The sequence below is a fragment of the Podarcis pityusensis genome, assembly GCF_964106645.2.
Source record: "Podarcis pityusensis genome assembly, chromosome: 9".
In the NCBI taxonomy this organism is placed as follows: domain Eukaryota; kingdom Metazoa; phylum Chordata; class Lepidosauria; order Squamata; family Lacertidae; genus Podarcis; species Podarcis pityusensis.
In genome coordinates, this window is record NC_138034.1 from 35,246,337 (window position 1) to 35,258,093 (window position 11,757).

Genomic DNA, 11,757 nt, shown 5'->3' on the forward strand with positions numbered 1-11,757 from the left:
CTGAAGGGTTAATGGACTGAGTCATACACCACCGCATGTACTGTGTTTCAGAGAAAACAATTAAGGGTCATTTTCACGAACCATGTATGTCAATGAAACTGTAGGATTTACATTCTCTGAGAATGAGGCCCAAGTAATGCACTTATACCATAGCTATTGCAAAGTGAAATTAAAAACTCAAGTGCTCTTGGATACAGGAAAAATAAGAGTTAAAGCTTTAGTATTGTGCTTAAAAACGTGCTAATTTATACTCACACAGCACAATGTATTTATTATGTGGAGCAGTATAAATTGATCATGGATGGAACTTACTCATCTCCATGCTTCTTAAAGTGCTTTCAGTTTTGCTAAAGTGCTCATACTGTGCTGTCACTCGAATACCTTAATTGTGCCTGAAACTAAACTCGGAGGTTGTTTAAATCTCTCCCCCCCTTTTTTCTTTTACATTGTTCAAAACTTTATTGCTTGTGAGTAAGGGCTGTTTACTATATACAAAAATGAAAACTGAGCCTCACACTGGGTCCAAAGGGTGTGAAATTCCTGAAAGACTCAATTCTTAGCAATCTGTTGTCCAAATTCAACGAGCTGTAACACTCTTTCCTAGTGCAAAAAGTTTGAAATCTCTTGCTGAAATTTTGTGTTGTTGGAAATGCTGGATTACAGGAACAAGAACATATATATTTTTACCTTGTCACAAACTTGAATGATGACATATATCACATGATTGATCCATGGAGCAAATAACAACTCCTATTAAGGAGTAAGCTCTGTTGTGATCAGTGAGGTTCAGTCCCATGAATGTGGGTGAAGGACTGCTTTTAGAGAGCCAGCCAAAACATGTCTTTGTCACAGTTTAAATCATTTATAAATCATTTATTTCACAGTTTTTTGATCTGAGAACTGTGTTGGCATCTGCCGAGTGGAATGTACTTTCATAAACTGCCAATCTCCATATAATTTAGGTACAATTTTAATACAATGCAACTGTATCTTGAAAAGCTGGTGTTGAATCTGCATGCATACAGACTTTGAGATATGGATGGAGAGTATTGATCCATTGATGAAATGAATGCAGTGATTTGCAAGGGGGAAGGAACCCAGGTTTATTTTTCTTGTGCAAAAGATATACCAGTGGGACAGAAATGTCACTTATGAATAATCTAGCTGTTTTTTTTATGAATGTAATCTAAGGCCAAATCCTCACAAGCACTATTTCTCTGAATTAATTTATTTATTTAACACCATTTAGATGCCACCTGATTGTGGCTTACAGACTAACAAGGCCACGCAAGAAAGGCACGGAGGGGAGAGAGATCTTCGATTGCTGCAGCCAACTGGAGAGGCGGCGCCTTTCCCGCAGGGCATTCTCAGTCTGCTTGCCACCTCCCACTCTGCCCGCCCTACAGGCAGAGGCAGCATGGGGGAGGCTGCGTGCAATCTGTTTTTTCTGCGCAGCATCTTCGCGCAGCTCCATTTGTGTGCGGGAAGTGCAACATTACACAGGAGGAGCACAAGGCGCGATGTTTCACTGATGTTAAAGGCACAGAGGGGGATATTACTTCAATCAATCAATCAATCAATCAATCAATCTTTATTACGGTCCAGAGACCAATAAGCTTTTACTAAATATCCATTGCAACACTCTAATCGCGATAAACTTGCTTTGCACAGACCCTCAGCACACTAGACTCATGCTGACATTTTCCGACTCGGCTACCCCTAAAAAGCTCCTGAAATATAGGGCCGTCTTACAGGACTATAATATTGAGTTGAGGTGTGTTTTTAAAGACACAGAACAAAACCAACTACTGCCAAACTTGTCGTATAGCCGGACCAGCCCCAAGCAATCAACGCCCTCTCTGCCAAACGGCTTTTGCCATAGGGCCATGATTCATTCGGAAGGGCCGTCAAAGATGGATACATGCAGTGAACCCAGCTATAACACTCCCTTGAAGAGGAAAACTTCAAAGCAAAAAGGCCAAACACACAAAGAATGCCAGCCCAATCTAGATGATTCAAAGATAGGACACTCCATTACACCTTTGGCAGATCCTGAATTTCACCACTCTTTACCCCGGCTGGAATCTGATCAGCCAATGCCAAGTGACGCTCCTCCCAAGGGAAATGTGACACACAGAAAGCCAGAGACTGATTTAATTATCTTCAACGAAGACCCCCCGATGGTCCCAGGAATTCAGATAACACCATCGATGCCGGGAAATCAGGAAAATGCTGCAACTCAACCCCGAGAACAACAACACCATGCATATCCTAAGAACGGTTGCATCACTACCAAACCAGTGTGAGAGCTGATAACAATTCTCCCACCACAATGAAGCCAAGCCAATTATGGAACGCGCAGCCTTAACATTATCTCGTGGCCTTAACATTATCTCGGGTTGGGCCAACAAACTAGGGGACGAGCCATTTCGTGAATATATAACATGTTTTGCAATAATAATAATGATGCAGGAAACCTGGGCAACTGACAACATCGTTCTCAACGGTTACCACGCCTATGAAATCAAAGCCTCTAAACCGCTCGGAAGGGGATAACCGAGGGGGGGGGGCTAGTAACTCTGGTTTCCACTCAATTAGCGTCAGAGGTTACTGAATGCTCAGCTTTCAATCAGCTGGCACTGGGGATCACTTTGCATCTGGAATCCAAGAGTATCATTCTTGTTTCAGCTTATATCCCACCATATACAGTGCAAACACAGATCGAGAGCACATGGCTTAATTCCATCATTTCCTTTATTCCCTACAAATTAAGTACCCCGGATCGCTATTTTACCTAATGGGAGATATGAATGCCAGAACAGGCTCAAATGATGATCGCCTGGAAATAAAATTCCCAATATTAAGAGATGTTACTTCAATCGCCACACTCCTCCTGTGTAATGTTGCACCGCCCGTGCACAAATGAAGCTGCGCGAAGACACTGCACGGCAAAAACGGACTGCCTACAGCCTCCCTCCATGCTGTAGGGGGGGGGAGTGGGAGGAGACAAGCAGAATACTGTACGGAGGCTCCGTGGGAAAGGTGAAAAGTGCTAAAAGTAATTGGAAAAAAAGCTTCACCACTCTTCCCCCCCAAAAAAGCTCAACTCTGCCCCCCCCCCCAAAGCTCAGCGATTGCCGGCGAGGGAATAGCTGATAGGCAGCCTGATAGACATGCGGGGCTGTTAGCCTCTGGGCAATCCTCCCCCCCCCCAAAAAAAAACATTTCAACGTCAGGGCAATTTCTGTCGGTTAGCAAGCCCCCTCCGCAGAGGCTGGCCCCTCTCACAGTTCTCAGATTTTTCAATTCGCGTTCACCATCCAGCCATAAATCAGCATTGCAGAGGTTCATGGATCGCTGCTTATCAGCAAAAAAAGTCTCCCACCTGGTGCTCAGCCGTCTTGTTGTTGCAACCATCGGGCTCTGCTACCACTTGTCGGTTTGCAAGCCCCCTCCATAGAGGCTAGCCCCTCTCACTGTCCTCGGAGCTTGCATACCGGTAACCTCCTCTGGCTGGCTTCCCGGACAGACCAGGGAGATATTGATAGGCGACATTTTCCCAAGTGTGGGTAAAATGCACAACCCCTCCCTCCTGCTTCCGCAGGGGAAAGAAAATAAGTCAGAAACCTATTTACATGATGTTTATTTTTGACATTACAGCACTAGAGAAAAACACGTCCTTTCAGTTCAGTTCTTCTAGCACGTCTGACAAACTTCCTGAGCATGCGCAGTCAGAAGGTTTCAAGTTACACTCTTCACAAAGACTTATCCAGCCTGTGAACGTCCGGGGAAATTCTTCTTTCTCACAGATAGGCGCATCATGTGATGTCAACAATCTGGCTGTCTGCAGCTGTGATGTTTCCATATATTGACGATTTCCCCCCATTTTCTTAATTTGAAGTCCCCCAAAATAGGGGGCGTCCTATACATGGGAGCGTCCAATACACAGAAAAATACAGTACATAATTACAAACATAACAGAAGTAGTCATAAACAATAAATAAAACAATAAAATAAATAAAAAGGTGCACAACCAAACGGAACAATTTCCACATAAACCAGTGGAATTTGTGTGCATGGAGGTCCTGGGCTGCCCAGATGACAAGACCTCCCCTCCTCTCAGCCTCGCTGTTGTGGTCCAAAGGAAAGCAGAGCAATACATTTGACTTCAGATAGCTTGCATGAGTTGCCGGAAGGTGGCGTACAATATATCATCCAACTGTCTTAGGGACTCCACTCTGGATTTGCGTCGGATTTACTCCTTAGTCTTTTCTTCCCCCAAAGATGTCCCACAGGGCAGAGGGTATATCTGGGAATGGTATGCCTTTTTATCAGAAGCCTGGATCACACTTGAACAGATCCTACGTAAGAACCCCTGTGTGAAGTGGCAGACCAAAGCAGTCTTCTTCCTGAGCCAGAGAAGCAAATGGCACCCACCATCATAAGCCAAAGTAGATAATGTCCAAGGCTGTTGAGTTATTTTCTGTTGAGGCAGAAAATAATAAACACCGCTCCACCCCATGCCCCATCATTCCCTGGGAATTAAAAAGCCCCACAACAATAATAAGTTCAGTATCAGCTCCCTGAGGTTGTGGCCTCACTTTGTATAACGTTATGGAGAGCTCTGGCTGTATGCATGATCCTGATAAGGCTTGTGTCCTGCAACAGCACTACTATGGAGGTGCTCCAGTTCCTAGAAAGTAGCCCAAATTAGCACACGTACCAAAAGCTACTTACAATTCTTTTCCTATCCCCTTCATATCTGGTAAATTAGCATCGCTAATCCATGCAGAAAATGAACAAAATGCTAATTCAGACTATGTGGTTGAATATAGATTTTTGGGGGGAGGGGATTCTATAGCTGTTTTCTATGTTCAGCAGCACTAATCTTATTATAAAACAATGTCTGTTCATAACCTTCAAATAATGATGCTCCAAATAACTCAGGAAAATTACTATTTTATAAGACTTCCGCCCAGTCTAATTAATGCCCACTATTGTCATGCAACGCTTGATTAGAACTGTCATAAATTCAAGCAATTTCTTTCCTAGGAGCACCTCCCGGGGGGGGGGGGATGAATTAAAAACAGACATTAGTTCAAATATAGGGATTTTAATATTATTATTTTTGCTAGCTAATTATACATGTGTCTCATGAAAAATTATTGCTAGGCCAAGAGGTTCCACCCCATTTTTAACTGCCTCTTCATTGTTTCCTGTGATCTTTTTCAGTCGTAAGAACCATGATATGCAAAAATCAGCTTCAATCAAGGTTTAGTTCAGTTAAAATCAAACCACCTCCTTTTTATTTGTCTGGAACGTATGTCTGCATATCTGTATGCAAACAGGTCCATGTACTTCATGCATAAGCAAACAGCTCAATGATAGGATCTGGTTCAAACTAAATTTCCTGGACAGATGAGAAGGGATGTGAACATTAATTTCTTTCAGTGTGTGTGTGTGTGTGTGTAGAAAACACAAGCCAGGACCATGCATGACCCAGCCATGATGGCAGCCCATTTCACTCATTTTCCTCCCACAATTCTAAGCGTGTGGAGCAGAGAGTGAAGCCATCCACATGTAGAGGGAATGTCTTCAATGGGGGAGCCTGCTGTGCACATCAGCAGTGGAAGGAGTGTCAGTAGTGCTCTCCTATTGATACTGGCCAAGTCTTTATATATGTGAGATTCAAACATGCTCTATGTGCTCCTACGTCCAACTGAATTGTAATTATTCCCTGGCAAATACATATCAATGAGCAGCTACAGCCATACCACAAAAGTCATTGGTTCACGCTAAGCTGTACTCAGAGTAGGCCAACTGAAAGTAGTAGGCCATCTGAGGATTGACAATTGTTTCATGCATCCTAATTGTAAAAAAGAAACAAAAGTTAAAGAGTGGAATGAACAAAAGGCACAACTATTCCCTTGTTCCCTAATAATTCCCACCCAGCTCTTTCTTTCAACTACCCTGTAGATGTTTATTTTGGAAGTGTTTGCTTATCCTGGAGATGCTTGAAGAAGAAGAGGAGTTTGGATTTGATATCCCGCCTTTCACTCCCTTTAAGGAGTCAAAGCGGCTAACAATCTCCTTTCCCTTCCTCCCCCACAACAAACACTCTGTGAGGTGAGTGGGGCTGAGAGACTTCAGAGAAGTGTGACTGGCCCAAGGTCACCCAGCAGCTGCATGTGGAGGAGCGGAGACGCAAGATTTCCACAATAAAACTTTTCAGCCTTTTAGAGCACACCAGCTGTGCCACTCAACAAGAGAAACAAAAAGGTTTCACATTTCTTCTAAAGATGTGCCCTTCGAGGCCTGTTTTTTCTAACTTACATTCCATTTTAGCTTTCCTTCCCCCGCTATAAAACCCTCAGAGTTCACCTGGAAAACAGCAACAATAAAGATGCAACTGTTAAAAGGCACTTAGCGTACACCTGTTTTTAAGGTGGCCAAGGAAGATGTAAAATACGCTGTCAGAATTAAAAATAGTGTGCACATTCGGGGATGACATTCTGTATTTTCCTTAGCACTGTGCTTGAAATTATCCTGCTTTTTCGCCATTCTTTATCAATTTACAAGGATAGAAACTAGATCCAAAAATTATGAAAGGGAAGAGAGCATAGTGCAGAAATTCTCATCTGTGGGGGTGCAGGTTTCAGTTGTGATTACTGAGGCAGAAATTCTGCAAAGTCCATTATCAGTGAGGCCAGCTTCACGCATGCAATGGTACATCCTGACCGCAAAACTGCCAACAACCAGTTTAGGAGGTGCCTCATGTTGACTGTTATAGTGAAAAGCAACTAACAGAGAAGATGCAAGGAAGGCTCTGCACATAAAGCAAAAACCCTGGTTTGAATAAGTGTTTTCAAGGACTGTAGATGGCTGAGGGATGATGGGGTGACAGAAGGTGGGTGGGGAAAAGATGAAACAGCCTAAATAACACATTTCCCCCTATATAGCATGTATCGTAATGGATATGCTCTCACAGACTTTTTTTGACTCTACCCTGTAATGCATTACTGCATAAAAGTCTGACTAAATGGGAATCTGGTTTGAGCCCAAGGGAATTTTCTCCCACATTACCCTGCTTTCAAGGTGGCCAAGAGGTGCTTGTCAATGTCCTGTCACTCATTCTACAAATCATCTTTTCAGTGGCCTGCAATTACACAGCCTTCTTGAGTGCCTGTGTTTGGTAAAAAAAAACACCCTTGGATGGGCTTTCCTGTAAGGACAAAGATATGGGGAGCCTATTTGCTGTACACCGGACAAATATATAATCTGAATTCTTTTTACTTTTAAAGAAATATGGGGGTGTGGGTGGTTTTAACATAGAATTGAGAAGTTCTCTTAAAAACAAAATCTGCATCTGCATCATCTCAGGTCATCTCAGCTAGCTTCTGTAGCTTCACATTCTTTATAATTAAAGCTCAGGGGAACACATCATGAGGTAACTTCTCCTAGGAGTCTTATTCACATCAGGAAGCACACACAGGAGTGGAGCATGCAGAGCATTGAATAAAAGTTTAATGAAGAGAAAAACGCACATACCACCCACAGTCATTCACAATGGGAAGGTAAGCTCAACCCAACAGTCACCTACATTATAAGGAAATTCTAAAGTGCCCAGAGAAAGAAGCAGAAAAATAGAAGCTCCTTTCAGGAGAAGAATTTTTTTTGAAAAACCGGAGAGGTTCTGGCACAGCACTAACTTTCATGGATAATGTTATGTACTGAGTTGAATAGGATCCAAAATGCAGCAGTCTGATTGGTCCTAGAACAATAGGATCCAAAATGCAGCAGTCTGAGTGGTCCTAGAACAATGCAGCAGTATGATTGGTCCACAGGAGCCACCCAATCCAGGTCCAGGTAGAAGTGAATCCACAACCTGATTGGCCTACAGGAGAATCCCGGAATTAGCCAATCACGTGCAGCCCATTGTGTAAATAATGTATATACAGCAGATATTGTGGGGGAACTTCCATTCCTCCTCGCCACTATGAGCTGAATAAAGAGCATGAAATCCACTCTTGACTCCGAGTATATTTCAGATAAATACTAGCTAGACCCCAGTTTTCCAAGGAGACAGGTGCAATTTGTCAAGTCACAAGTTCCCCCTAGCCCTGCTCTAGAAAATGAGTACAGGCACACTCACCCACATGCTTATGCACATCCCATTTGTGTGCAACTGCATTCATGCGGGACACTGTGAAATAAATAAATACATTGGCCTTTCCTCACTCAGTGCTGCTATCCAGAAGTTGCCTAGGGCTGCTACCCAAGCAAGGGAAGGCAGCCTTTGATCGACCAATGGCACAGAGTGGGATGTGCCTTCTCTCTGCCGCACATCCATGTCCACATCCTGGCACCAGTTCTGCTGGGTGCCATTCTCAGCCCTCTCCCTCCATAGCCAGCTGCCATCGCACACACTGGTTCTCCACAGGCAGGCAGGCAGGCAGGCAGGCTCAGGACAGGACAAGCAGGACAGGACAGCCCAAGCGATTTCCAGGGTGAGTCTCTCTCCCCACTTACATGATTTCACTTATGTGGGGGGAGGGGGATGTAACTCCCACCTAAGTGGGAGAATGCCTATACAACTTTCAAAAAGCAGTATAGGCATGATCAATTAAGCTCATATGCCCTGCCATAAAAATAAAGAAAATAAAACAACTGGCAGGTTAAAGGATGCTTAGTGAAGTAGACTATCTAGCAACAGGAGAAAATGATGTTCTAGGTATGTAATTTTAAATTTTCAAGGGTTACATGGGAAGACAGAAACCAAAACAGGAAAAGGCACTGGAAGGTGTATGAAATAATGTAAAATAAGGTTATATCTCTTAATATTATTTAAACACTTTATCCCATCTCCAATTAATTTGCTACTGGTGGCACATAAATGATGAGACAAACATAGCTTGGGTTTAAAATGGGCAACATTTTGCATTAAATATAACTAAATCTCCATGGAAGCAAAAGCTTATTTGTTAATGAACAGAACTTTGGAGACACCAACCTATCATACTGCCCAACCGTCCCGATTTAAGTGGGACATCCCAGAATTAAAGAAGGCATCCCGGCTTCTGATGGGATCCCAAAATGTCCTGCTTTTTGGTCTGGTGCTTTGGTGCAAATCAGCTGGCCCATGCCAGAGCACTGGACCAAAAGATGCTCATTTTTGGTCTCACGCTTTCACGCAAATCAGTTGGCTCCCGCAAGAGCTCAGGCCCAAAGAATGAGCATCCTGATTTTGGTCAGCAAGATATTGGAGGGTATGACCTATGTGAGTTTTTTGTCTCGGATAAAGCAAATACGGTACTTTTTGCTGCCATTACAGTATACAAGCAGGCCATGTCAAGAGCATACACTCCATCCAAAACAATGGCGAGCCCCCGAGAGACATTATTATTCACTTTACCTTCTTCAAACTTAAAAATGACTTATTTCAATAGTTCGGGACACTGGAAGTTATAACAGAAAATTCAACAATAAATTTCTGCCAGGATCTTTGTGCAGTAATGCTGCAACACAGGTGTGGGTTTAAAATTTACACCATTGTACTGCATGAAGCAGGCATAAGGTGCTGATGTGTTACTCATTCAAACAACTTCCACACAACTGGAAGCTAAAAATTATTAAATCAACTGGGACTGCAACCAAATGAAGATAAACAACGGAGAGAAGTAGGCCACAGAGAGGAAGACACAGAACTCAAATAAGGAGACTGGCAGCAAATGAAAGAAAAGGAAGAAAAACAAGACAAAAAAAGACACCTGCGTAAAAGAAAGCAACAGCAGCAAAAACAACACACAGATGGCTTAGTCCCTTCTTCCCTGCCTGATGTCCCACTGATAGTTTGACAACTGTAAGTTTGACAAAGAGCTCTGAGCTCTATAATCAAAAAAGTGGGGAATTGGGCTATAATTCTCTTATTTTTGTTTGGAGTATAAGCATGTAAAACATGTTCTGCTTCTTGAGGGAGGGGGTATGGGTTAATGTTGACCTCCCCCAGTTTCATCTTAGCTCAGGAGCATTTGGATCATAAAGGAAGAGATGAACTATTCCACTCTCAATCCATAGATGTAGGGATAATTCTGTTGGGAAGGATGGGGGGATTAGGGAGGGCGGAAATTAATCCCTTTTGGAATTCAGAGCATCTTTCTTCTGTGCTGATGGAATATGAAATAACACTGAAATTACTAAGATGCATAACTCACACTGTTAGTGGCCTGGTCCTAGCTTGAGACTGAAGACCTCTCAGAGATATAGCAGTTATCTCAATGTACCAGACCAAGAGTGTAGATGGGACAAAAAAAGATAATTAGATCCATGTATTTTTACTTACTGCTCCAATGTTGACAGACACTGCCTGAAACACAACAGCATGGATTTGACATTGGCTCATGTCTCTCTCCCATTTCGCCTCTCCATCCCTTCTGCTGTATTTTTTAGAGAACTGTAATAGAAGGGACAGTTTTCTAAATCTACCCTTTCTATCATGTTCTTGGATTCTATGCAGATAGCAGATAATTCATAGCTTTCCTTCAATTCACATACCCTCTCCATATTCTTATATTTGCCTTCTTTTTCATTTCAACAAAACATTTGCCAATTTAAGCTTTCACAGTACTGAAAGAGGGATCTTGGCAGACGTTTGGTTTGGTTGCTAATTCTTCTTCTTCTTCCTTCCCATAAATTGCAAAAGGAAACATTGCCACCAGCATACAGTGTTTTCACAATGAGCTATGAGTATGACTTCTTGGCAGCAGCTGACCTATCACTTTGGCCTCAATAGATGCAAAGGGATTTTTAAGTGTGCCTCAAATATATGAGCTCAATTAGTGAGGGGGCAGGGGGGTGTCATTAGAGCTTTGATACTGACTAACCTCCAGATCACAACCCTGCTTAAATTTTGAACTTCTGTGCTTATGTCACAGATACAGAGGTGTACCCAATAGACAGGTGAAAGCTGAGAAGTCTATGTAGCTGTGAGAACATTGTTTGAAAGAAAAGCATTGGTAATTAGATTTTAGAATATGTTAAGAGAGAAAATAGTTTCAGTAAAACACACGCAGCATCCTGGCTGTATTTTTGAGCTGCCCACACTATATAACCTGATATGGCTGGGCTTTGGATTTAAACCAACTATGATAGTATTTTTAGGCTACCTTTTAGGGCCCAGACATTTAAAGATGACTTACACGACAACATTCAATTTACTTTTTTTTTTTAATCCCCAAATAAATCTTAAAACAACTAGCAGCAACTTAAAAGTACCAGAAACGTTTCAACAAGTTAGTCTTAAACAACGTTAAACAGATCGGTGATTTAAAAACAACAACAACAGTAAATTAAGGCATTTAAGAAAAAGCAATCCAGAACAGATTTCTTAAGGTCCACTTATAGGCTTTTCAAGAAGAAAGCAGGTGCAATTCAGCACAGAGGGAATTCCATAATTGGGGGTCACAACAACAAAAAAGAGCCTTTTTCTCATGCTTGCTTATTAGGCAGAGGTTCCATTACTGTTTTAATTGGAATCAATGACTGGCCTTACACATTTCTATAAAACATGAAAAAAAAATTATTGATTTTATGTTAGCTAATTATTATTTTCACACCTTTCTCTGCCTTGGTGATCAGACAATGCTTTCTATCGGGCGGGGTGTGTGTGTGTGTAGAGATCTAAATTGACTGACAATCCCAATCCATTGTATCATATTGACATAATTTGCACATTTTTTATTTATGTATTAATTCATATAT

General features: G+C 42.2%; 1 long non-coding RNA gene across 1 annotated transcript in view; it reads right to left on the minus strand.

Annotated features, from left to right (window-relative positions):
- Positions 1–10,419, minus strand: part of LOC308485788 — a 55,729-nt gene extending 45,310 nt beyond the window's left edge. The window contains exon 1 of the long non-coding RNA XR_013990779.1: positions 10,340–10,419. This is a non-coding gene — a long non-coding RNA (uncharacterized lncRNA). The remainder of the gene's footprint in view (positions 1–10,339) is intronic.
- Between the last annotated feature and the right edge of the window lie 1,338 nt (positions 10,420–11,757).